The 26940-nt window shown below is 44.0% G+C and overlaps 1 protein-coding gene across 6 annotated transcripts in view; it reads left to right on the forward strand.

The window, feature by feature from the left end:
* Nucleotides 1–26940, forward strand: part of TSPAN18 (tetraspanin 18) — a 124261-nt gene that overhangs the window by 35915 nt on the left and 61406 nt on the right. For 3 of the 6 annotated variants that reach the window (XM_032998529.2, XM_032998533.2, XM_032998534.2), the window contains exon 2: nt 25704–25834. The exons of 2 other annotated variants lie outside the window; for them this stretch is intronic. The gene's annotated coding sequence lies outside the window, so the exon portion shown is untranslated. Of the gene's footprint in view, nt 1–25434; nt 25500–25703; nt 25835–26940 lie in introns of those variants that run through there. One more of the 6 variants, XM_032998530.2, reaches the window with a different exon arrangement.

The following is a 26940-nucleotide window of genomic DNA, read 5'->3' on the forward strand; positions in this document are numbered from 1 at the left end:
CAGAACTATACTGCCTTCCCCTGCCGTTGTTCTGGGGTAGTTGGCACCTTTGGGATCAGTAGTTACCCCCTTACGTGAGAAATCTTCCACCAACCAAATGGCACCACTTGTGAGAATGCAGGACAGTGTGCGTGGCAAGAGAGTCCACAAGGTAACAACGAGAAGGGAGATTGCTTCAGCCTGTAGTGAGAAGGCAAGCTCCCTCCTAAGCTGAGATGGCATCTTAGTAAATCAGAGAATATCTTGGTAGCAGCTAGTGCACCAGCTGGGTAGGAAACTGTGCTGGTCTTGTAAATGTGCTGTGTGTAGGAGTTTATTATGGGAAATATTTTGACAACCTTTATTATTTTCAAACACTTCTGTGTGTCACCAGAAAATTAGAGTTAAAGTAAATGTTTTCCCAACAGCACTCTTGTCTGTATAGTTTCCATGTCCATCCTTTATGGAGTACTGCCTGCTTCTTTGCAGGGAATTAAAGCACACTGTAAATCTTCATGTGGAATGAAAAGAAAATCATTCTAATCCTTTGAGAAAGGAATATACCAAAGGCATTCTTCACTACTTTCCTATAAGGAGCAATATCTCAGCCTATTTTTCAGGGGCTGGTGCTTACAAGGAATTCTCGTAAATGTAGTTCCTCTGACTTTCCTGCCAGTGTCGTCTTCAATTTTCCCTCCACCATGATTTGTCTCTTTTGGGTCTGTTTTTTTTTTTTTTTTTTTGTATGTGTGGTTTGGGGTTTTTTTCCCACTTAGGTTACAAAGTTGAAATGCAATAATGGGTATGGGCTCCTCTGCTAATTTGAAATTTTTCCACAGTGCATGGGATGGAGAACAAACATTCTGTTCCTGTACTAGGAATGCGGCTTCTTTAAGGGAGAGGGGAGATATTTGTGTCCATTTCACCCTCTCTCACCCCTCAAATACAACATTTGCGTGGTCTTACCTCTTTGTTTGCTCATGCCCTGCTCTACCATTAGCTTTTCTGGAGATTTCACAATTCATGATCCCAGCAGATAGCATGGAGTTGCTATTCGTTATCGGCTACACAGAAAGATTTTTTTTTTTTTTTTTCACTGCAGTTTTTGCCCCTGTTGTTCTCTCCTGTTTCTCTCCTCTTCTCCCCATGACAAAGCCAGGAGATAACTTTCATAGCTAAATACTGATGTTCTGTGAAGAGCATTTTGAATCGCCACTTGAGTGCCTTAAAAATGGAAGAGCATCAATAGAAAGGTTTGAAAGTCCACAAGGCAGTGCTTGTGCGAACATACGTTACACTCAGAAAGTCTGGGGCTTGCACTCTCTCTGTGGAAGTTGTGTTTTCGCATGCCTTTGCTACCAGTGACTGGGATTCTGGAAAAAAATCTGACCAACTGAGGTGATGATGGAAGATACCGCTGGTAACACATGGTCCCGTGTGTGGGAGCTCTTCCATCAGGTTCAGTTTGGACAGCCTCCATCATCTTTTTCCACCCTCCTTTGCCTATGCTGTTTTTCAGTTTAGCCATGCAACACTCGGTGGGGTTTGCAAGCCTGCTTGCAGCAGGGCAGGGACTTTATCCCCAGATGGGAAGAAGAAGCCCAGAGAGGTGATTTATCCAAGTAACTCAGGAAATCTGTGGTAAGGCAGGGCTTGAAACAGGGTGTCTCACAGGATCCACTCTTGCCCACAAACCACTGGACTCTTCCTCTGCACTAACATAAAACACCATGTGCTGGTGCAGATCAATGAGAGCTAATACTGCAGGAAAGGGAAACCCTCTGGTATGGAGATATTGCATGGTACTGCAAATCGACGCTTGCAGAGCTGAGATCTCTCCCTTTCTGTCAGAGGCTGCTGTAGTTAGAATTTATTTCAAATGAGCCCAAGCTCTTGAAGAGGAGTTCAGCAAAACAAGTCGCAGATTGAAGAGGGCCAAACAGCCTCAGAACCACTGTTCTGGTTTTGGGTACTTCCTCCTGAAAATCATTTTCTCCTATCGGTGCAATCTATGTAGCGGGAATAGATGTTAGCGAAGTTTGAAGTCAGGGGCCAAACAAATGTTCTATCTTATGTGGGAACTGAGGGCGAGGGCGGAGTGGTATTTAGCCCCTTGTTGAGTAAGCCATCAAAGGCTGTACTTGACAATAAGCAGAGTTAGAGGCAGCTTAATTTCTGTGGAGACTGTTCTTTTTTCCCCTCTTCTGGCTGTATGGAAGAATTCAACACTTTGGTGGAGATCAGCTTTATTTAACGTTTTGAATTAAGCTGCCTCCGTGCCCAGCGACTGTTTTTGCCTGTGTTTAATAAACTGCTTTTGATAGCTTAGATCAGTTGTACGTTACAGCCAGCCAGTGCTGGCTGGAGACGCGGTGGGCAGGGTTTGTGATCCTGATGGCTGGGGCAGAGCAAGCCAGCACAGCTTTCGCTGCCCCTCAACCCCCCCCCCCCCCCCGAGCAGGACCTCCTGCCTCCAGCCTCAGCCCTAGCAGGAGAGCCCTTCCCACGTCTGCTTCCTAACGTGGATTTCTCGGTTCACACCACGCAGTGGTCTTTATAATTTGCCTCGGACTGGCTGTCGTTAAACCCTTGCATGTGGCTTAGGTTTGTTGTCCCTCAAGGTACTGGCAGCTCTGCATCCTTGCCAAGCAAAATTAGTCCACCTGCTGCTCAGCTCCAAGCATCTCGTCACCGGAGCCCAGCAGAGCTTTGTTTAAAAAGCAGGAATAACTGTGGTGCCGCGCTGACTCCCAGCAAGTGGGAGCGGTGCTCACGTCACAGGGTGAATTGGGGAAGGAAGAAGAGCCCGGGAGTAGCTGCGTGCCTCATTTGGTCTGTTTTTCATAGGAGGGAGTGTTTAATCCTCCAGTGAGCAGGAAGGCTCTCCGGAGTCTGCTCTGGCCGTTTTGGTTAAAGTTGGTGCCCCTGAGCTTAGGGTGGAAAGGAGCAGCTGGAGAGTATTAGGCTCTGCTCCAATTATGATTTCCAGAGGGCCAGTGCTCCACAGCTAAAGCAAGATGTTTTAACAGATTACTTGCTGAATCATCACTGCACGTGGCTTCTTTCCCACACGATTTTTAACCCTCACCCCTCTTCCTGGAGATAATGAATTACTTGTGCATCCAAGTAGTTTATTCTTAGATAATTCTTTCAGCCATTGCTAAAACTTCTTCTCTCAATCTATCAGTTGTGCCCAGAACCCAGGTAGTAGGTGAATTTCTGACCATGAAGCCACTGAAATACAGACTTGTAAATCAACTGATGTTATCCGTTTAAAATTCTCCTTCCCTCACCTGCTTGCCAGCTAAACTTCCTTAAACAAACCCTGTAGGAAAAAACATGTGTCATTAGGTCCTTAAACTCTCCTTACCTTGTGTTGGTGATCCTGAAATGGGTCTGTGTATCTGCACACGCTAAGGAACGTAGTGCTTACTTGGGTCTATTGCAGCTGATTTGGAGGTTTAATCCTTGGGTCTGGAGTTTGCCAGTTTGCAGTAACTTCAAGGTTTTTTTCTAGTGTACAGAATTTTTTGGAAAAGAAAAAATGGCTGGGAGCTGTATTTATGTTCTACAAAGTCCTAATACTAAAATAGCATTAATTTCTTTTAAAACTCTCCAGGTAGTGTCCCCTGAAATTTCCCTGTCCAAAATTGTTTGTTGAAACATGTGGGAATGTAAGTATGCTATTTAACAAAATTCTGAAGAAATATATCAGTGCTATGACAAGCCAGGACCATAAATTAAATTAGATGAAAAAACCCAGGTTGATATGTTTCATGACATAAATGAAAGATGCTTTGGAAAAAAATAGAAAGAGGAGGCAGTATTCCTTCTGGATAAGGCCTCAGTATGAAAACACGAACAGCAAATGAGTTTAGTATTGAAGCCACATACATCAAAGCCAAGTTGACTGAGAAACTCTCTGGCCTAACCTACAGTTGTTGTCTTTGCTATTATTAAATGTCATGTGGTGGTGTGCAGCTAAGAGACCAGGATATTTTTCCCATCTAGAGTTTTATAAATCTGATGAAAACGGTCTTGGCTTTGCAAACCCCTTGATCTTTGTGCTAAGCCTGTAGGACATAAGTGAGCCACAGACCTCGGGCTGGCCTCTGGTGTGACTTTCACTCTGACAGAGGGATGGTGCAGAGCCACAGGAACTGGGGAGGAACCAGCCTGAGTAGAAAATGACCTTGGGGTCTTTGGCTTGTAAGTTAGAGAAAAAGGAATGGAGTATTTGTCTAAGACAAATATTTTCTTTTGACTATTCCAGTTGATGTTATTTGTAGCGGGAAGAGGCTTTCTTCAGAAAAAGCAGAGACCAAGTGTATGTTTCCATTGTCTTCTAACTTGAATAAGACCATGAAAGTCTTTGAGGAAAGCTAATTTTTAGAGAAAAAAAAAAAAAAAAAAAAAGTTTTGGGAACTGATCTTGATTTCCCTGCTCCTAAGACCTGGCTAGAACCAGGACAAACTTTTAAAATCTAGAAAAATTCAGAGACCTTTCTTTTCCCAAAATCTGTTCAGCTTGAATTTCTATTTCTTTGGGAGGTGGGGTGAGGAAGGGAGCCTGCCCAGTTTCATGCACGTTCACTGATTATAGTGCTGTAGTGCTCAGCTCTTCCCAGACCTCTAAAATCATTGTAAGTAATTGGGTAAAAGTCAGCATTTATCATACTTACTTAGGCTAGATCTAATAGTTCTTTCCAGAATTGTTTGCTGAATTGCTTGGCATGTCTAACCTTATCGGCCCCGTTGTTAACTTCTTATCCCCATTTGACAAATCTAATCTCTATCTTTCCTCCTGCAAGGAGATAGGCATCCTTAGAGTCTTCTCTTACTTGCTGTGCAGCTAGCCAGCCCGCATCCCAGAAACTTTCAGAAGGTTGCTTGCAGCTGCTAGAGAAATTCAAAAGGGTTTCAGGCTTAATGGGAATGGAAAGCAGGGTTTCTTGTCAGGGTGGTTTGCTCGTTTACTCAGTTTTATCTGTTGTAAGGACTCGAGTTTTGCTGTTTTAAAAATGGACTTGGGAAGTCTGCTGAAGTTAACATGTTAACAGTCAGAGATTGCTATCACAAGCCGAGGGCAAAGGGTATACATGGTGTTTTGTGCCTTTCGCAACCCACACTGTGGTGTCTTGCTTGAGACACTTTCCTCTAAGCTTGTAAAATCACTCTTGGCTCTGCTTATTTTCTGAGAGTATGACAGAACCACTTTGCAGGAAAACACTTACAGTGTGGTGCCTGAGTTGGACACCGGGGACCCGATTTTTCCCTCCCTCATAAACCTGGAGTGGCACCGCCAAAGCAAACGGAGTCACAGGGTTGTGAAACTAAAGTCAGCAAGCAGCAAATCCAGCCTGTGTTCTGTATCATATGCTCATTTAAGGCTGTCTTTGCTATGAGGGCTTTTCATGAAAAGGAGGACGGGAGGAAGATACTCTCTCTGGATGCATGTATCCCTTCCTGTGGGGATTTCAGGGAGTTTGCAGGCACACACTGCAGAGCTCATGTCTGCCACAACTGGGAGAAGTTGGATTCCACCCCCCTCCCCGGTGTGTCTGCATGCATAATTTTACATAATTCATGTTCTGATGCATAATGCTGTCATTTGCCACCCTGACTTCCAGCGTGCTTGGCACAGTTCAGTGAATTGGAGGGCTTTTTGTTACCCTCAGGCGGACAGGAGGCTCGTCCTCTGCGCACACATGGTGCAGGGACCTTTAGAGGGTACCTTCCCTTGCGTTGGGCACAACGATCAATAAGTGATTAATCTCCTGCACTGACAGTCAGGGCTCTAACTTTTCGTGTGCTTCAGTCTGTTCGGAAAGGCAAGGGCTTATTTATTTTATTTATTGATTTGATTTTCCAAAGGGATGTTTGCTCGGATGCGAGCGTTTCCCCCGGGGTTCCCTGTTCACAACAGGACTCTGCATCAGGGCGGGGGCCGGCCCGCTCGGCCCTTCCCTCTCGCGCAGTGCTCGGCGGCCCAGCTACCGCCTGCGTACACGCTCCAGAACGCATGTGCCCAAATGTAAACCTTCAGGTGAATTTCCTCGAATGGAAAGTCACATTTTTAGACCTTATCTTGAACGCCTCTCGGCCTCAAATTCAGCTCCGTGCTGGGTCGACGTCTCTGCTGTTGACGGCCTCCGACTTGTGCCGCAGCTGGGCTCAGGCAGAGCCAGGGGTGTTTCGTCTGCTGAGGTACACAAGGGGCAGAGCCCCAAAAGTCTCTTCTTTTGCTGCCTCGAGGAGGGTAGAAATAAGGAATCCAGTGTGTACCTGCTCAGCTACTGCCTAGCTCCTCTTTGGAAGCTGACTGTCCCTGTGGAGCGTGCCAGGGCTGGGCTATGTCTCTTTTTACCCTTTTAAGCTGGCAAGTCCTGTTGGCTAGAGGTCAGACTGCTGCTATGTCATGCTGGTATAGTTGCCCAGAGGCTCGGAAGGGCAGTCCTCTTCCAGAAGATGCTGGTGGGGATAACAGCCGCTCTCCCCTGCCTCCCTAAAGTGCCTGACAGCACCCACGAGGCTTGTGCTAGGAGGGGAGGCACCGAACTCAGCTTGGTTCTGCTGAAGCTGGCTAGGGTAAAAACAGTGACATAAAACTACAGAAAGGGTTGGGCAGTCTCTCAAACCCAGTGGCAACGTATAGGATGAAAGAGATGACAGAAAAGAGGAGCTGCCCATTGAGTAAATATCCAGTGTTTTGTGAGAGAATGAAAACTCCAGACTTTCCAGTGAACTTCATTCAGACCTATGTCTCTCCCTTTCCGTTGATCTGGACTCTCCTTCATATTAGGTATGTGAACAAAGACCAAAGAGTGGTAGAAATCTCCTTGCACTGCAGGATGTTCTCCATTTACTTATCCTGCTGTCTCTTTCAGCTCTCTTCCTGATGAAATAAAAACATTAGATGTCATGCCTCAGAAACCAACGAATTTGAACACGCGGGGTTACAGTCGTGTCGATTTAGCGTAGTTGTTAGCTACACCTGTATGAGTCCCAGAGGATGCGAAAAGGAGCTGGAGAAAAGAGACTTTGTGTTTGGGGGCAACAAGATGTTGTTTGCATTCTACCAGCACCAGTATTGATGGATGTTTGTAGCTGTGGCCTGGGCATCCAGAAGTCCCATACCCAAAGGGCAGATCTGACTGTTAGACCCAGGGAGGCTTTGGAGAAAATTGTAGCAATGTAGTTAGCTGCTGTGGCTGCATATAGGGATGGATCTCTGCTTCCTCCAGCTCCCTTCAGTGGGAATTGAGGCAGATTTCCTCCTAGTAATTCTTAGAGAACTTTGCTGTGGGTAGATTACCCCCCTGCTTTCATTCTGGTGTGCAGCGCGTTATCAGAGAACTAGCAGCTTGGAAAAAAACCCAGGTCTGTTCATTCCTATTTGCTGTATCAGATGAAGGCTTTAGCTCATCCTCATCAGTGGCCAAGAAGCATGAAGTTTACTTTTGCAGGATGACTTGGCACGAGCGTGGCCAACAAAGCGGAGCAGGTCGCTGAAACTGCTATCAACCACCCAGAACTGATCTAGCAGGAGGGTACCAATCGGAGGTGAGGCTGCTACGTTGCCTGACACGGGCTGGGCACGTAACAGTCACTACCCTGTTTACGTCAGTGCAAAGTTTCTTTCCATTTTCCTGATCCTACCCTAGCAAATTAAGATACGTTCACAACTAGGTCTCCCAAGTTTGGAAAGCCTGGCGACAGCCCTGCAGAGGGGTTCCTATCTCTACTTTTGGGGCAATCGCATTAAAACCAGCACCTCCTCACCAAGGGAGAATCAGAATACTTCAAGCTCTACTGGTTCCTCGTAAACTGTGCTCCGTTAGGTCTAAATATTCTTTGAACACCATCTTCTTCAAAGCTGCTTTTCAAGTATGAAACCAGGAGAAATTACCATGGAATGTTTCTGTTTTTTTGTTTTTTTTTTTTTTTTCTCATTTTGGTTGGGAAAGTTTGAATTCAAAATGTTTTTACCAGCTTTGTTTTCAGAAGAGAGCCACCAAATATAGCTGTGTTCTCTTTAGTGTAAGAAAGGTAAAAAGGATGCAGCGCTTTGACAGTGATCCATCTGCTGACGGCCACGTGTACCAAGTGTCAGGATGAGATTGATGGCCTTAGAATATAAATCCACCGAGGCAGGAAGAGTGCCTTCCTTTGCTTTTTTACAGTGCAAAGTGTGTGTATTGTCCGTGCTGAGCCAGTGCTGAATAATAATGAGTGACTACAGCTAGCGTCTGAGCTGGGGGAAGCCAGGCCTCGGCAGCCAGGCTGGGGTTAGGAGCACTCAGCAGCTCAGTTTGAGCCAATGACACACATTTTGCCTAAAAATGCCTTAGTCTTTTCTTCACGATTATTTAGAGGTCCGGGAAGGTACGCTCTTTTCTGTGGAGCATCTGTGAAGTAGATGTTTTTAAACCTAAAACCTGTAAGATTTGAGCTTTAATGATTTGTTTTGTTTTTAATCTCAGAAGAACTTTTAGCTGGAAAAGAGCAGTTAGGCTTGTGTTTGGAACAAAAAATTATCACTAAAACCAGCAAATAGCCTTTCCTCCTTCCAACTTGCTTCGTTTTGAAGAGGATGAAATGTGACAGGATTTTGACTCTGTTCAATATCTTAAAATCAGAAAATGAAGGGTTCTTACAAGGCCTTGTTCCCTACTTATGTATGCCTGGATTTTTCCCAGCCCATCTGAATCCTGCTGTTGTGCCTGTGTCGGACAGCAGTGCTTGTCTGGTCCGTGTCAGGGTTGGCAGTGAATTTGCAACCTGTCACCTGAGGAGGTGACCAGGGTAAGGGAGTTCTAATTCTACTTCTCAGTTAGATCTCATTTTAGACTTCCTTGAAAACGTAACTGTGGCAGTCCAGGACCTGACTGGAGCAGATGGAGGGAAAGGATTAGGGATATTCTGCCTTATCCAGCTCCAAGCTCTTGATAGCACTCAACAGAAATGATTCCCTGACTGCTTTTGCAGTTTATTCCTTACTCAAAGAGAGGATTTGTCCTTGGTGGCTACTGTCAAGTAGAAAGCTGGAAGCCTGACTCCACATCACTGAACAGCTCCGTGTTTCATGGATATTTGGGTTTTGTTTATTATCAGCTGTGTTTCATTTTGGAAACAGGATCGAATCCCTGAAATACAAGGCTCCTGTTTCAGTCGGGAAGGAGAGATTTGTAAATGTCCATGTGATGGCAGGTGGTTTCTGGCAGCGTGTTTTCCTTTCACCTGTTTATGATTTTGACCAGGTTCATAGCTGTTATTTGTAAAATCCACTTCTCATTAGGCGGAAGCGCTTCAGAATTTCAGGACCTGCTGCCTTTTCCCGTTTTCCCGGATTTCTCTTCCTCCCTAGCCACCTCTTGTTGTCTCTGCGCCGTGCTGAACAAGCCCAGTTGCTCTTGCCAGCACCTGGTTGTTGCTCGTGTTACCAGCACAAACCCCCTCTTGCAGAACAGCCCTGAGGACAAGAAGCTGGATCAAAGAGGTGACAGGGACATTTTGCCGGGCGACCGACCTGGGTCTCCTACCCTCGCTTGGAGGAGCGAGGTGATGGTTTCCACTCCCTGCCTTGCCGATGCCTACAGAGAAGTTTTGCTGCTTTGGTTCATGGGGGAGGCTGCTGCTCTGGGGGTTTCCTGGCTCGGGCAGAACAAGCCATGCTTGCAGATCGCTTGAGTGGTGCTTTCAGGAAGGAAACGCAGGAGAGGGAAAACACCTACCTTTTGTTAAGAATACAAAGTCATATTTAGAGCTTGCTCTTCCACCTTGTGCTGAGGATTTTCTGAGTTTAGAGGAGTTTGGGTGCTTGTTGACGTTTGAAAATACGGTTATTTTGTTCTGAAAAGACGCTATTTTGTTCTAAAGGCAATATGGATAAAATGTAGTACTTGGAAATAAATTTCTAAATTTATTCTCTCTCGCTTGCTTGCTACGGTTTCTGCTGGACTGGGAAGACAAATTAAAATGAGACTAGACCACTAGGGCTGCAGTGTGAGGAAATTAGAATACCCTCTTTGATCCCAAATGCTCAATCAAGAAGCATTTGCCAGCAATACCAAATGGGATTTATTTGTCAAGTCCTAGGTAGAGGCCAGCAGGGCCTGGAACCGAACAAAAGGAGGAGGTACCCTACTATAAACTTGGATTCAACATATTCGCTGTTAATCTTCTTTTACCTACATAATATGAAGGTTATTAACTTGACTGCAAAAGGACCTACTGGGGAGTTAAGTGTCACGTGGAGGGGATTATTATATTTTGAAAAGAATTTGTGCTGGTGACTGTAACATAATAAATGTATTGGGTGCCTCTTTAGATCTTCTCTAAGTGGTAAAGAAGCATTGATCACCCAGTGTGATGGGGGTTGGGGAGCTTGTTTTTGATGTTTTAATACCAAGTCAGAAATGAGAGCTCAGAGTTGTTAATGAAGGAGCACATACATTTATTATTATTACTCATTTTTCTGTCTTAAAGAGACCAAGAGGGAGTTGGTACAGAGGGGTGAGAAATAAACCATTAGCATCTTCACATTTGCACTGCAGCCTAATCTGGGGAAATGAAGCTGGTAGTTTTTAAGCCTCTTGCATATTTGCCAGGTGAACTTTTTAACTTGATCCCTCCTTTTACTTTTTTTCTAACCAAAAGGCTTTTCCACTTATGGATTTAAAAGGTCACAAGGTTAAGCAGAAATCAGAAGCTGATTTATTGTATAAGTACCCTTAGCAGGCGTTTTGGCCAGTGTTGTATGAAAGTTATTTTAGAGTTGTTACATTTTTTTTCCTTTCACTGAGACTCTGAAGAGATGTGATTTTTTTTTTTTTTTTTTTTTTTTTTTTTAATATGCCCACTCCACTTGCTTCTTGTTCGCTTTGCTGAACCTCACAAGCTCCTCAGTGCAAGAATGATTTTCTGATTTTTTCCAAGTAAATGTCCAGCTCAGGGGGCTGGGGGCTGAAGGTGGCAATTCCAATATTATTTTATGCTGACCTCAGTATTCACGTTTTGTTTCTCCTGCTGGTCAGCACCTAACAGGGAAGTCTTACGGTTGTCAGGAGCAGATGGCGTATCTGAGCAAGGCTGGGTTGTGCGAGGGAAAGGAAAACGATGGCTGCTGCAATACAGTATGGAGTGAGGGGTCTGGCTGAGGGAGCTGCGTTAGGTATTTAGAAATGCATCTTTAGCGGAGACACAAAACAGAGATCCCGACTGCTTATGAACATCAGAGATCCCTTAACACGTGTTGCAACAGCGAGCGCCTTAGCCAGGGTATCTGAGGTAATTAGTCAGCCTGCCTGCATTCCTCCTGCAGCCTCAATTAATTATGAGGCTCTCTTTAACTTCTGGTCAAAATCGTTCTGTAGTGGTGTTATAGGATGTTAACCAGCTGCCACCTACTGCTTCCATCAATACTTTATAAATAGCGTACAAAGGGCTTGAAAGCAAGGTCTCTTGCTCATCAGCGCAAGCTCTACTCCTGCTGATTTCTTCTTCCTGAAGAAGTTGGTCTAAGAAAAAGATGACACGATCCTGCCTGTACCAAATACAAATGTACCAAATACAAATGCTACAGCAAGCAAATGCCTTTGTGTGCTTCAAGGGGAAATCTGTTGGTTTTAGTGTTTCGTCCTTTTTTCTCCTGAAATACAAACACAGGCCAGCAAAGAGAGATATAGGCAAATTCAGTGGGAAGAGCTGGACTGAAATACATCTAGAGGTGGCAGCTTCTTCGGCAAGGTTGACAGGGAAAGTAGGTTGTATCTTTTATTAGGCCTATTGATATTGTTGGGGGAGGTAACCTTTTAAACATGCAAATGTGGTTTCTCAGGTCTGAAATAGAAGCATCAGCCTTCGAAACTAAATAAATACATGTTGAGAACACTTTCCCTGAGTTTAGCAAAGTTATGTTAATCACTTAGACCATCTGTTGGAGAAAATGTGGTTGTGAAGCTGGGATAGGTTAGGGGTATGTTAGTGAGAGAAGAGGTGATGAAGTTGTTTGTCTTTTTGGGACAGAGTCAAGTGACCGTTGTAAAACTCTTTGGGAACTGAGTTTTAATTGCTTGTTTTTCCTGGTGATGTTACAGTTTGTTTTTAAAAGTAAGTAAGATTTTTTTTAACTCTTTTTTTTAAAAAAAAAGATACGTTTTCTAAGAGGCCCAAAACCCATGATGTGTTGGCTCCTTATCCTCATGACAGCAAAGTTCCTGAAGGTATCAGGAGGAGGAGGCTGGGAGCTTCCTACCCTGCTCCCTTGCCTGAGCTGGAAAAGCTCCGAGGTGTCCCGGGCAAACTCTGCACAGCCTCTGCAGCTGGGGCATGAGACACTGCAACTTTGTCCTGAGAGAAAGGAAGGCAAGAAATACGAAGAAATGAGCTCAAGTCAGTCACCCCAAGAAGTGTGGCTTGTTCCTAATGGCCAGCTGGCTGAGCTTTCCAGCCTGGCAGCAACTCTCTTCCTTAAGCACATTGTGAAATGTTGAAAAATGGTTTGGATGTCATTATGACACTGGCATTTCTTCAAGAGGAGCTGTCTGTTTGTTTAGCAAAGCTCCAAAGGAGGTGCTTGTTGTCCTAAGATTTCCTTTGACTGGTGACCCAAACAGGAGGAGAGAGTGTCCAGGGAAGGGACATCACACAAGAGTGGCTGACTGCTGGCAGAAATGTGACTAATCTTGACTCGACAACTGTGCCAGAGCCACTTCCAAATTGTTGGACTTCACACATAACAAGTAGTGTATTTGTGACCATTCTCCAGTCCTTTTCAATTACCTTCTCCCTCCCAATTCCAAAGACATTAGTCTTGTTTGAATGCTTTGTTATGCCACACTGATGCGCTAATGCAAGTTGTAATCTACCCTTGTTACATCATTTACTGCCAGTGAATCTCATGCAGACCAGGAGAGGTACAATTACAGGGAAAAGCAGTATTTAGCAAAAACTAACCATCTGGTTAGGTTGCCCTGCTGCTTTTGGGGAGATATCAAGTTACACCTGAGAGCAAGTTCTTCATCTGGTCTTGTACCTGATCTGAAGGAAACAGTACAAGTGTTGGAGACCACTTGTAAAATATACAGGAAGTATGTTAAGTCTCGTGGTTGTTAACATTCCCCCAAATGTGTAATTTACAGAGGACTGTGGAGATGGGATGTTGCACTGTTGAGGTGCAACAAGCAGGGAGCTGCAAAGGAGGGGCAGGTGTTAGAGCCCCAAATGAATGAAGATGTGACCCAATTAAGAGTAACAAACCCCCCAAGTTGTTTGGGAGGGAGGTTGTTCCTCCCTTCTGCTGCTCTGGTTTCTGTGATTTAGCAAACTCGGTTGGTTAGTCAACGTGATTAGTGCCTCCAGGGCCATCTACTGCAGTGCCCTAATTTCAGGTCAAGATGAAGGGAATAAAGGCTTCTGTGTGAAACAAAGGCTGTTGCTGACCATTCTCCAGCGTTATGCCAATTGTATAACTGATAAAGCAAATGAAACTCAAAATTGATGAGAAAAGTAGAACCATTAAATTGTTCTTAAATGTTGCAAAATCTCTGCAGCAACGTTGACTCCTGCCATTTTATTACTGAGGTCAAGGAAACCTAATGCTTTTACAAGATCCGTGGCTCTGGGAATTCTTTCCTTCAGAATAAGACCCTTCTAAAAATGTGCTTCCTGTTGCTTCTGGAGTAGATCTCATCACAGTTGAACAGGGCCAGCTTTCCTTGTGTCCTGTAACCTGCCGTTTCCCTCATGAACTGGAAGGCTTGTGAAGTTTCCATCAGGAACTGCTGCTGTGAACCTGAGGTTTCTTGGCGACTGCTTGCTGCCTCTCCATGCACTACCGTGATAAATCCGGCAAATGATTGACTTAACTTACTGGTGTAAAAAGGTCGCCAATCTCCTTTTTCCAGCTGTCACGTCCAGTTTGGAATCCCTGTCCTGCAGCTCTTAGAGAGCTCTTAAGGATTCTTGGAAAATCCAGCTTGAGGAAGGTTTGTTTATTTTTCATTTTAATTGGACAATAGTAGTAAATCTGTTGCTTTGAAGTTTTAAAGGATTAAAGAGGGTTGTGCTGCATTGTACTGAAGGTGTCACTTCTCTTTGCGAATCAAGACAATTAAATTATTATTTGGTATGATGATCTGTGAGAATGAGATGAAATAATGACATTAGTACATTCAAGTACAGGTTCGTTGACGTCAGATTTTGCTCAAATTTGGTGAGAGCAAATCAGCCATCAAGTTTCATCATCTTGCCTCCATCACTCACTAATGGCTTATGCCTCAGGGATCAGCAGAATTATAACTAAAAATATTATCCTAATACACCTGATCAGTTACAGACTATAACACAAGAAAGAAAATGCCTTTTCAACCCCTGATATAATTACTTATGTCTCTTCATGATGAATCATACATGTTCTTGTGATAGCTACATGGTAATTTGTAGCAATTTTAAAATATCATTTTCTATCTAAGTTCTATTGACAAATTGTCTACAAATAGCTTATTGACTTCTCAATTGCATGAGTTACTTGAAATTATTCATAGATTGTTTCTTGGTTTGCTGGTTGTTTACAAGTAATTCCTTTTTAGTATTCGGTGGCTGGTATTCAAGTGTTCAGCTTCCAGCTGCACAATTCAGTTTGTATTTTGACATATGGGTCACACAACAGTATTTCTTCTCCTTGACTAAATGCATGTAATTCATGGGATCTAGCTTCTTGCATGAATATTTGCCTTGAATTACAAAAGTCTTATTCTGCAGCCATTCTTTAACATTTGTTTAAAAAGGATTGTTTCAGTTTCTGCTGGTAATCTTATTTACAAGAGTATTTATGGAAATACTAATACACAGTGGACATTACCATAAATGAACAAATTTGCTGTAAAGCTTCAGCTATGCACTCAGCTGCACTTTTATTACTTTAACTGTGTTTGCCCATCTTCTTTCTGTGATATTAAAATATTAATCTTTATAATACTTATTTTTTTTTCCCCTATGTGAAATTAAGCAATTATATGAAAAAGATCCACATAAGTATTGTTAACAGGTATAAGCATTTCCTGTGGAAACTGCATACAGTGTCCTCCATCCTCGGTGCTGGCTGCCCCCTGCCTTATGTGTGTCCTTACATCTGATTTTAAAAGATTATTTCCTTTTATACGTTCCTAGAAGCCCGCGGTTCTGTTTAAAATCACGGTGCCATGAATATAAAAATCAACAGATGAACAAAATCCAGCACTCTAACTGGACAAACCAAAGCCATTAAATGAGCTATAGCCAGCCACTCTCCCAAGTCCCAGTCTTTGTTCTGTGGTCTCACAGGCCCCTTTCTCCTTTGCCCTCCCCAACAGCCCCCCTTGCTCCAGAGAGAAAAGATAAAAAGATTGCAAGTGCGGAGACATTTCAGTCCAAGGATTTCATTGCAAAGCAATTGCAGAGAGCGTGTCTGAAATTCTTTCATACATTTCTGAAATAACAGTGAGAAATATGCTCTCTTGCTCTTCAGAGATAAGGGAAAACTGCCCTTGACGAACTAAAGTATCCAAAATGCAAAATTTCATTTCTGTTTCTTAGCACATGGACCATTTTGAAAACACGTCTATTTCTTCTTTTTTTTTTTTTTTTTTTTTTCCTTTGCATGTTCAGATAACCACAGCGCAAGGCGTTGTGAGTCTGGCCTCTCTGGGTTCTGTTTGCTGTGTTTCCCTACACCTCTCACCGGTCCCTGGGGCTCGGGAGGGTGTTTATTACAAATGAATGTTTAATGTCTGCCTTGAAGAGCTACTTGTCTGGCTTGGATTTGCTGGTTGCAGTGCTCTGGAAACAGCTGCCCATGGAGCAGGGCCCTGCTGGGCGCCGAGAGAGGCTCGTGCCTCTGGCAGCCGTTTTTAGCGAGGGATTTCTTGTCTTCGTATTTGGCAAGGAGATGACACTGGTGATCCGGTTTGACCTTCCGCGTTGCCAGTTAGCTCCTGGTACAGGAGTGCGCTGGCTGAGGGCGAGCTGCAGGGACGGGAGGGTTGAAGGAGATCCCCGACTCACCCGGCCCGGCGGGAGAGCAGGGCAGCGTGGCCGCCCTTCGAAGGAGGTAGACGAGCTCCTGGTGAGCCAAATGCTTCCTCCACCTCTCGCTCCCAAGTCTAGCTCCAAGCGGGGAAGGAGCCCTCTGGGTCTAGACTCTTCGTGCCGTAACCCTGCTCTGCCCGCTTGCACCTGGGGTGGCAGCTGAACCTTCTTACCTGCCTTTCGTTTAAACACAGCTGGCTTATGTCGCAGCTAGGAGACGGGGTGGGATGAATGCTTTGGCACCTTTGAAGCTCTGGCAAACTCACTCTGAGGCGTCCTTAGGCGAGGCGTACACACGCTACACCTCTCTTTCATCACTGGCCTGAGGACGACTTGCTTGTGCCTCGGAAGAGGTGTCTGATGCTTTGCTGGGACGGACTGGAGCTCCGTGTGTTGAGAAACCTCTCAAAGGCTGAAAGCAATCAGCACGGCTTGATTGCACCATCAGTGCGAAAGAGCAAGGTTTCACAGCCTCCTAAGGCTTCATCCTTTCTCCCAGTTGCTGGGCTCCCTTCCCAGGTGCCAGAAAACATTTCTCAGCTGGTGGAAATTATTTATTCATGGTCCTAGCTTGAGTGGTCTGCAGACTGCTGCATCTTGCCAACTGGTAGCCAGGCATTAGAGCCGACTTTAAATAGTCATTGATTATAAGCAGCAGCTTTCACCAGGTGAGTCAAAGGGAACAAAGGTTTCCCCTTGAAGAAGCTCTCTTCGGTTTATCGCAGCTAGGAGCTGCTTTCTGAGGGCCTTTAAACACCTCACCCCATCCAAAATGAAATATAGCTGTCCGGAGCAGGTAATGCTTACTTATCAGCGGCACCGTAACTGCACTGGGAGCCTTTTTGTGTGCCCAAGAGTCCAAAACAAACAATGCAGCAGAGAGTTTTTGTGCAGTTGATAGTTTCCTTGTCATGGCTTCCTGATTGCAATCCCTGCCTAATTATTTGGGATGCTGCCTCCTCTAGTCTCTTGTGGAATGGTGCAGTCTAAAGCTAAGTGCTAGTAAAAGCCGCTGCGGTTGATTGTAAAGCCAATAGGCTGATTTTAGTTCACACCCTGTCTTAGTCAAACTCCTTTACAAATTGTATTTGGTCTTTTATTTTTCTGTGCCTCTCAGTCTCACTGTTTCTAGTCTGGTGCAAAATGCTGAAATGCAGATGTGCCATTTATTGAAATGCTGAAATTAAAAAAAAAAAAAAAGAAGAAATAAAACAAACAAAAACAAGCGTGGGGGAAGGTCAGGAAAAAAGGTAAGGCCATGTTCATTTTCAAGACATACTTTTGCAGATAGCTCCATACTAGAAAAGCAGAATGCATGGTCTTGGATTTGCAGTCTTGCCCCTACAATGGCAGAGAGTATCTGCAGTCCAGTTATCAGGAGGAAACTTGAGAGTCAGAAGCCCTCTCTATTGCTCAGGCTGATAAAAAGTGGCATTTTGGCTTCCACAGCCTATTACCTGACCAGGCTCCAAAAGCAACATAGACAGTAACATCGACATGTGCAGAATTTTGGAAACACTTTTAAAATTTGTGGGGTACTGAGCAAGGCAGAACTCCCACCATTTATTTCAATGACATCTAAACGTTTTGGGAATAGATCAGACTTTTTTTTTTTTTTTTTTTTTTTGCTTCCAAAACTGCTTCTGTAGGTCCAGGTTTTCAGAAACAGCTAAGCATTTCTTGCCTGAGGAGTCTTGGATCCTCAGCCCGAGATGTGTATAGATGCATCCCCAAACCACTGACCGCTTCTGAAAACTTTGTCTTTCCCAGTGAAGCTTCTCCCTATCAATCTGTTTGGGGTCTGGTTGTGCTTCTGATGCAGACACGGAGTTTTGCCCTCAGTTTCAATGGAATTGTTGTTTCCCTTGGCTGTCCCTCCTCTTGTGCTCAGCAGGCTCAGCAGTGCTCTTTCACTAATTGCCTAACAAAGTCCTTCAGAAGGGTATTCTCTGACGATATAGTGTTTTTACAACAGAAAACATTGTCTCACATTTTAATAACTGTATTAATAGCTGGGAAAGCGAGGAAGCGATGTTCCTTTGCTGTCACACTGTGACAGTGAGCCAAAGAGTTGGCTTTCTGTGGCTTTCAGAGGGGTGGCACCCCATTTCTTCAGTTCTGGGAGGTCCTTTGGGAACTGGGTTCGTTCAGCATTGTTGCAGGAGCTGCGGAGCATTCTGTTTTGCCTGTGCCCTGTAATAACAATAGTCCTTGAACTACATTGCTTGACCAGCTCCATACTTGCAACTTCCACTCTGCTACCCTGCTTTTGATTACTAGTAGTTTGAAGACGGTGAATGAGAAGGCAGAAGAGAAAGCCAGTGGGGTGGATTGGGGGAAAAGCAGATGATGAGAAACATTTGCAAACAGGGGATGTGCCCTAGTAATGAAAGCTGGTATGAGTCCTCAAAAGCACCATCGTGAGAAAATACCAGCAAGAAATAAATAGCTGCCTTCCCCCTAGTCAGTCCATTCTGATGTACTATAATTTTGCTGAATGCCACATAGTACAAAATGGCTTTAAGGTGCTTGTTCAACTGAGTCTTAGCTAAGGAAAGAATTACCTCATCTCTCTATTTCTACCACGTACTGGAATTGCTAATACATTAACTGGTAGTCATGTTTCTTTTGGACCATTGGAAAGTTTCAACCATTTTTATATAGCATTCCAGAAGAATATCTGTTAAATTTGCTCTTTCCGGAAGGATTAGTGATCAGAAGTTTTCTTTTCTTTTTTTTTTTTTTTTTCTTCCCCTTTAGTTTTTTTATTTTAATGTACAGAGAGTAGAAGGTAAAAAAGAAAAACATAGCTCTTAAAATACCACAATTTTCTATTTTTATATTCTGGGAGATGAAGAAAAGAATGGATGTATCCCTTTGCCTGGTGCTAACCTGGAGTTCTTCCTTACCTTCTGCTGCTGTTTGTTTGGCTGACTCTGTACGTTCTTCATCTGTTCCAGTTACTGGCTTTCTGCAATGAATAGGTGCCTTTCTGTTGCACAGACAGAGTAAACCCGTTTGAGGCCTTAAGATTTATGTTGTGAATAGTATTTACGTTCTGGCATCTCATTCTTGGTACTTGAAAATCTAGTAGCTATTTCTGTAGGGCTCAGCTCTTCATTTACTATTTTCCTCCCATGAACAGCCTTTACTGCACAATGACAATATAATTTCCAACCAAGTCAGTTAAGCTTTTCTTCCATGTGGAGTGTGTGTGTCTTTGCTGGCTTGCATGTTCCAACGAAGATTTCTCACTGATAATCTTGAAAGCTGCTCTAATTTGACTAAGTTTGGTAATTTGAAAAAAATCAAATCTTTTGTGTGGTTTATTTCCGTTTATGCACAGCTAGAGCCACCTCAAATTCTACAGATAAGACAGTTAAGAACAGCACGGGGTGGGACGCTGAGGGACAGAGGTTTGGGTGATGTAGCACATGGGCGAGGAGACCTGACCTGCTCTGTGGGGAAAATAAAGAAGGATGTGAGGGGAGAGGGTGGTTTCCTCTGTGTCTTGGAAAATCATCTTACTTTTCTCTTTGAACTTAGCAATCTGATTTCATGTGCTGATCACAAGATTCATCAGTCTGAAGGGCTGAAACCTTTGAGCCATGTGCTGGATGTTTGGAACATGATGAAAATGCCAAAACACGTGGTGTGTAATAGCTTTGTTACTGTGGTCAGGAGGATTTAGGCAGAGTTGCAGGCACTGGAATGAACTTTTGCAAGCTTTTACTCTTCATTTCAAGAGGATAATGGAACAGCATTGCATATCCTTTTCCATAACTGGCTGTGGCTTTCTTCTTGGCCTTTACCATTTGATTATTGGTTTTTGTGTGCTTTTTCCTCTTCAAATGCTACTGCTAAGTCCTTTAAAATTATTGTGTCTTTCAAGAAAAACAATCAGGTCTTAAGAGGCATTTTTGGGGGGCTGGGGGGAATCTGGAGTTTGTTTAAAGAAAGGGGATCTGAAGAAGATAAAGCAGAAATATCAACTATGCAGAACTAATGATGCATTCCAAAAGAGAATTGAAGAGCGATACAACTCCACGAAGCACTCCATTCTATATTAGCTTTTTCACTGCAAAATCTTCTGAAGGACCAGAATCACACACACATGTATTATACATAAAACTCTGTAATGCATACGAGTATATTTGGACCTAACAGTGCATGAAGAAGCCCATGGCACTCTTACAGAGCAGGCAAATGACACTAAATTCCCTAGGCAGGAATCAAAGCCTTTCCAAAGTAACCTCACTACTGGCAGATGTTTGGATTGCTATAATAGATTTACCCCCTTGCTGCACATAGAGTGCGTGCTGTCTTGAATGTCTGTTTTCTTTCCACCCTTGGATGCTCCTGCAATTCTGGGAACATCCTGCCCAAAGGTGTCAACGTGTCTGCTCAGGTGAATCTAAGGGAAGAGATATGAGAGGTAGATGAGAGCCTTAGAGAAGTATGGTACAAACCAGCCAGATTGTCAGAGCTAACAGAGTGACAGCTTGAGTGTGAAAACCCAAGTGCTGTGCCGCCATATCCCAGGGATCAGCCAGCCCTTTATTCAAGGGAAAGGGAGAGAGCAGCAACAGCAAACCTAAATTAACAGTTCAAGCTGACAGAAAGCTTTATTTCTGAGGCAAACAAGAAAGAATAACTTGAAAAACAGTTAGACTAACTGTTGTTTATGCACTACAGATATTTCAGACCCAAGAGAAACTAAGGAAGTAGCGGTACTTCTTAGAAGATGATGTAAAATGATTTTAAATAGCTATTAATAATGCAAATGCTTCTGTTAGGCATCCTGCTTCCTCAAAGTAGGTAATTTAATCCTGTTGCTCAGGAAGTGCCATTGGTTTCTTTTCCCAATGGGTTTAGGACACAAGAGGGCATGTGGATTAATGACAGGCAGAGATGGTGGGAAAATACTCCATTATCCTTAGCCTTTGGTAAGCCTGGGTAATTAGTGAAACCTTTACAAGAAGTATCTTTAATTTAAACGTATTTTCAAAATAATTGCCTCATCTTGTAGGGATATCATCCGATTGATAACACACAGGTAAAATATGAAACAGCTACTTCAGAAGTACATGCACAAGCGTGGTTCTGAGTTGGTCAGCTGAAGGCCCCATGATTAAGTATATTGGAATCCTATACAAAACATCGCGTACCAGTATTCACTGTTCATTTAAAGGGGGGCAGTTAGCCTCTTTGGGGCAGTTTTGGGGTGCCAGCTGAGAATTCCTTATGCTCATTTACATCAGAATCCTTGTGCCTCCTCCTCCTGAAAATGCGTAGCACATCAGTAGGCTGTGGACTTGGCTTTTAAGGATGGACTTTACAAGCTGTAAAAGAAACAACTTTCAGGGAAAGAAAGGAGAACAAGGAAGGAAGGAACAATGATCTCCATAGTGAAGGAATAGTCTTGAGACTGAAGATTTTCTCTTCCCAGTTCTGTCACTGGCTTCCTGGCTGATCTTTACCACTGGTATCTCTCTGGATTTCTACTTCCCATCTGTAACAAGAGAAATATTACTATTTCCTTTTTTCCTGCTTTTCTGTGTGTTTAGGTAGCAAGCTCTCATGCTGCACACAGTAAAAAGCTTGGTTCTGTGGGGCCTCACTGGGACTCCGGCGATACGAGTAGTAACAAAGAAGCAGGAAGGTGTCCAAAGGTGTGTTTTTGGAAAGGTGGCCAGTAGTTCACTACTTTTTCCTTTCTCTCTTTCTTTTGGGGGAGGCAAATTCCTGTACCTTAGTAACCAGGGAAATTAACACATTTCTGAAATGTAGCTCTTAGTACCTTGGCACGGTTCAGTGTCATGCTCGGTAGGCTCCGTGGCTTCTTTGTGGTTGAGATCCCCTGTTGCAGTGGTTACCATGAATACATCACTGCTTGCCATTCTTGTTATTGACCCTAAATCGGGTAGTTTTTCCATTGCGGGGAGTAGGAAATAGTCTAAATTATTTTGTTAGTATCGAATAGTACTTGTGTTAACGGTTAAGCACACAGCGGTGTTGGTGGGGAAATCAATAGGGTGAAAGAGGTGGATTTGGTCAGTGTCTGATCACGTCGTTTGATGTGCACCTAGGCATGTGCTGGCTGTTCACGTTCCCCACAGCATGTTGAATAAATGCCTCTTTCTCTCTTTCACACAAACACCCCCCCACACACACACACCTCCACATTATATACCAGTTTCGGAGGTGTGTCAGATCAACCTGGGGCATTGGATGTTGTGACCTACAGCTTCCCTTGGCATAATTTCTGTGGGAAAAAGTTATTCTGCTAGATAGGTATGTACCTTTCATTTCCAGGCATCGTAGCGATACTGTTTTTCAGCGGGGCAAACTGTGGTTTGCCCAGAGCCTGGTCTGTAACTGAAGCTGCATTTGCTGCTCCTGGGAATGCCAAGCCTTACATCTGATCTGGAATGCCAACGAGCCCATATAAAGCTGTTAATGTCTGTGTGAGGTTTTTTTCAGTCCTCATTACCGACCTGATAGAAAGATAATTCCTCAGCTGCTGTTCCAACCTGTGAGATTTTACCCACTTAATTAATTTTCTTTCTTGGTAAAGAAGATCTGTTTTCTATGCACAAGAATTTGCACTTGAGTTGCTTTTGAAGGCCTCCTCTCATGTGTGTATCAAAGGCAACAGAGGCCCCAGAAGTTGGGGGGTGAGCCCTCGGGGCAGCTTGCCTGTGGAGGCTCAGCTTGGAAACGCTGCCGTGAGTGCTGAGGGCAAGCTGGGGGGGGGGGGGGAACCCCTTTCCCTGCTCCCCCCCTTTCGCCACCACGCGGCAATAAAATGGAAGCTTGCGACGTGACCGAAGGATAACCAACTGCGTGCTGAATGCCTGCTGAGAGTTAAAAATGCCAGCCTGCACCACCCGCCCCAACCTTTCAGCGTGTCAGCAAGCTGTCTCTGTAAATAAATACACATATCAGACAATAAGCAGATGCCTTTTTAACATGCACTGTCTTGGGCTGAGATATTCCTTTCTAGTGCAGCTCATCTCAGCGTCTGTCAAGCTAATGCCAACTCCACAGCACCCTTTCAGTTGTATTTAATGTGCAAGGATTTGTGTTGTGGTACATCTGAAATATAATGAGGAATTGGCTTGTTTTACAACTGTTTCGGTGTTATTTGTGATGTATAAAATGTTAAATGGGAGTGCTTTGTGTTCCTCCTGATCTCTGTGTCAGTGTATAGTGCAAACTCTTGTTCCTTATGCTTGATTAAGTGGCTTTATACAAGCTTTTGTATGATTGTAGAAGTATACACGAAGGAAAAAAAAAAAAAAAAGAGTTGTTTGCAAAATACACCACCATCGCGGGGCCTCAAAGCAAACAAACAATGAAGTGGGGAGGAAACTGTTTTGAGGGTTGGATTTAAAATAAAAATTAAAACTCCAGCTTAATTCCAGCAGAATTTCTTGCACTCCTTAAATCAAACCAAACTCAGGAGCCAGAGAGTCTGAAGCCCCAAGGGTGTATCTTAGTGCAGTGTTGTGGAAGGGGCACCCATGAGCTGCTAGGCTGGGTCAGATCTTGTCTAATCCAGGGTCTTGTCTCCGATAGCAGCCAGCAGTAATTATAGAGAATGTAAGACCAGGGCAACTAACCAGGAGAAATTCCGTGTTAAGCTTTTGTTTGTTTTTGTTTTCATATTAAAAATGTATTGAGCCCAGATGACCTGTAGTCTACTGGCTCTACTCCTCTTTTGAGAATTCACCTACAGGACTAAAGGAGTGTTGGATCCCCTGGTGCTGCTGTTCCTCTCTGTCCCTCTGCAGCAGCCTCAGAGGAGGTGCTTGGTTTTTATTGTCCTTATTCACGTTTCACACATGCTACTGCTTTTGCTCTAGTCAGATACAAAGGAATTGCATTTGAAAAAAAAAAAAAAATCAGACTGTTTCTGCAGGCAACAAGTCTTGAAGACAGCTCTCTGTCAGCCTTTTCTGAGGTCTGCTGAGAGAAAGGAGAATATTCCTGCTGCTTGAGACACTCTCAACTGGATTAGATATAAACAAAGTGGGGGGAAGGGAGAGGCATGATCCTCCACTGGAGAGGAGGATTTAGATGACCTGAGATATCTTCTGTTTCTTAATGCTCCTTGAATAGTGATGATTGAAATCTCTCATCTGAGAAAGTACGCACAGAAGACAAAATACAATATTAGTGGCCTTAAATATGTTAGAGTGCTCTGCTTCTGATCACAGTGGTACATCAGTCGGAATAGTAATAGGGAAAGAATGGGTTTTGCCTACATGGACAGCACTGTTCTTCCATAATGGAAAGGGAAAATTGGTACTAAAAATGCCATTGAATCAAATTTTTGATGACTCTCAGTACACCTGCCTGTGACACTTTCCATCCTGTGGTTTCAGAGCACTTTACAAGCCTGAATAAATTAATCTTTTTTTCCTCACTGTCTCTGAAGGCTGGGAGTTACTATCCAGTACTGCATGTCTGAAAGGAGTAGGACCATGTTCAGTAGGACAGGGTTCTGATAAAGCAGCAGCTGCTTTGTCCTGTGCAGAAGTGTACGGAGGAGGGGGGCACTGATGCTCCCTGGTGCTGCATGTGGATGGTTGGCATTGGTTTTGGGACCCTGGAGGGGCTGGGCAGAGTGGACGGTTTTGATTTTGAAAGAGAGTAAAGAAGCAAGGTAGACTGGGGAGGAGAGAAGTAATACTATGAAATGGATTTGCGTGGCACCAGCTTCGTATCTGCATTGGAGCTGTCAGGGCGAATGAGATCCAGACTCGGTGCTGTTCTCCAGAGAGAAGCCGTGGCGGAGCGATTGCTCTGTTAAGTGCTGGCTCCACCTCTGTGCCCTGGGTCTGGCTGACTTCTGCAAGGAGAAAACCGACAAGATCTGGCATGATCCCTCCTCCTTTCCCACTGGCCTTTCCTGCCTTGCTCCAGGCTCTGATTTACCTTCTTTTGCCTGCTTGTTGCTTTCACCACCTCAGCATCTCCCACTGAACCCTTCTCCTCCTGGCTCTGTTGGTATCTCCATCCCACTCTTACCTCCCTCTCCGCTCCATCACCTTGCCCTCCTTTTCATCCTCAACCTTTTCTGGCTCATTCAACATACAGTTGTACTCTAACTTCTATCCAGTGAGTGAACCTGTGTGTGCATATTTGTTACGTACAACACAGGCAGGGAGGGGTGTGTGTGTCTTAAACTTTTAATTGCCTTTGTTTTTTCACACACTACTCCATCCTCTGTTCCGGGACTTGCCTTTGGGGGTCTTGCAGCATCTCTTCGTGGTGTTCCTGTCCTCTCCTGTTTCCCTGGTGACTCTTCACTTCAGCACAGAGGAGCAGGAAGGGAAGATGCAGAGCAAATCTGTTGCTCCTTTCTTATTCTGCTGCAAATAGGCCAGTCCTCCTTCTGCCTTCTGGTCAAAGCCCTTTTCTGGCCGGTCTAAATGGACTGGAAAGTAAGGAGGAAGATTTTTTCCTTTCAGTCCAGGCCTTGCCAGGGTCTTAGGGTCAGGGCCAGATCCTTCCCCTCACCTCCTTCAGGTGTTCAAGAAACAGCTGATCTTTACCTAAGCAGGAATAAGCAAGTAAAGCAAGGTTTTCCCCTCGGGTCCAGTATGGAGGTAGGTGTCTTACATATTTTTCACTGCTGTTTCTGACAGGTTGACCAGCCTGGATCCCAGCGTCAGGGACCCCAAGCAAGGATCCTGACTGATGAGTGCTTAGCACGACCTGATTTCTTGAGGAGAACAAGTAATTCTCTGAAGGCCTGCCCCCTCAAAGCAGCACGCAGGTAAGGCAGGCAGTGCTCCTCATGCTCAGGCTCAGCTGCTGCTGGGTACGCTGCACCAGACCGAGCAGAGGATTGCTGATGTTCCTTTGGCTCAGGAGGGACTTTTCCCTGTCATGTCTGTAGAGGTGAAACCTTATGTTGTGTTTACAGCACGGGGAATGTTTTTCAGCAAAAATGTGCATTCGGAGGATCAAGACTGCTCATATGGCTGAGATAAATATAGGCTAAAAGTGTGGGATGCATATGCTGAAAAAAGCAAAATGTTACATATGAGGTATTAATAAAACAATACTTACACCTCTTGTTCTAAAATCATTTTATACTGAAAATTACCTTGTTTTAAACAGAAGGCTTTTTAAGAAAAGCAATAAAGAAGTGTATGTTGGGGGGAAGGGGTTAAGTAAGAAATTAATTTAATAATTTTGTTTTCAACTGGGCAAGATGTTTCAGGTCATCCAAAAGTGGAAAAAAAAAAAAAACAAAAACAAAACAAAACAGTCAGAAAAGCCTTCCAGTTCTAATCGCTATGACTCATGGAAACCAGATCTAGAAAAGATGAGGCCCTTTAGTCCAAACCCTTAATCCCCTACTAGTATGTAACATTGTTCCCAGTAGCGTCTACCAGTCCTGTTTTAAATGATGGGATTTTCCCTTGTCCCCTTGGGATACTATTGCACAGTCTAATAGAATTAATCTGCTTACTTCTCTTTCAACCCTTGACCACTGCAGCTGCAATTAGTAGTAGGCGATGGGAGGATTCTGTTTCTTACGCTGTATTATGGAAGGCTTAGGGCTGTATTGTGTTAAACCAGACATCAGTTGCAAGCCTGTATGCATGAGTGTGGCTTATCTGTCAGTACTTATTACAGCCCCATAAATGTCTCTGAACTACAGAGTTCTCAGACTCCAGGAGCTTTTCTACAATCATAATTCAGGATCTGATAAGGTACAGACTAATGTATTTGAATGCCTGTGAGAAAGATTGTATGATTGGAAACTAAAGTGAAGTGCAAAGTCATATGCTGCTTGTGCTAGAGACTCCCAGAAGCAATTTACTTCTCTGTTTCTGGAGCATTCTCTGGCCTCGTTTTGAACTTCTGTCTCGG

The sequence above is a fragment of the Tyto alba genome, unplaced genomic scaffold (assembly GCF_018691265.1).
Source record: "Tyto alba isolate M040663 unplaced genomic scaffold, T.alba_DEE_v4.0 Super-Scaffold_18, whole genome shotgun sequence".
NCBI lineage: Eukaryota > Metazoa > Chordata > Aves > Strigiformes > Tytonidae > Tyto > Tyto alba.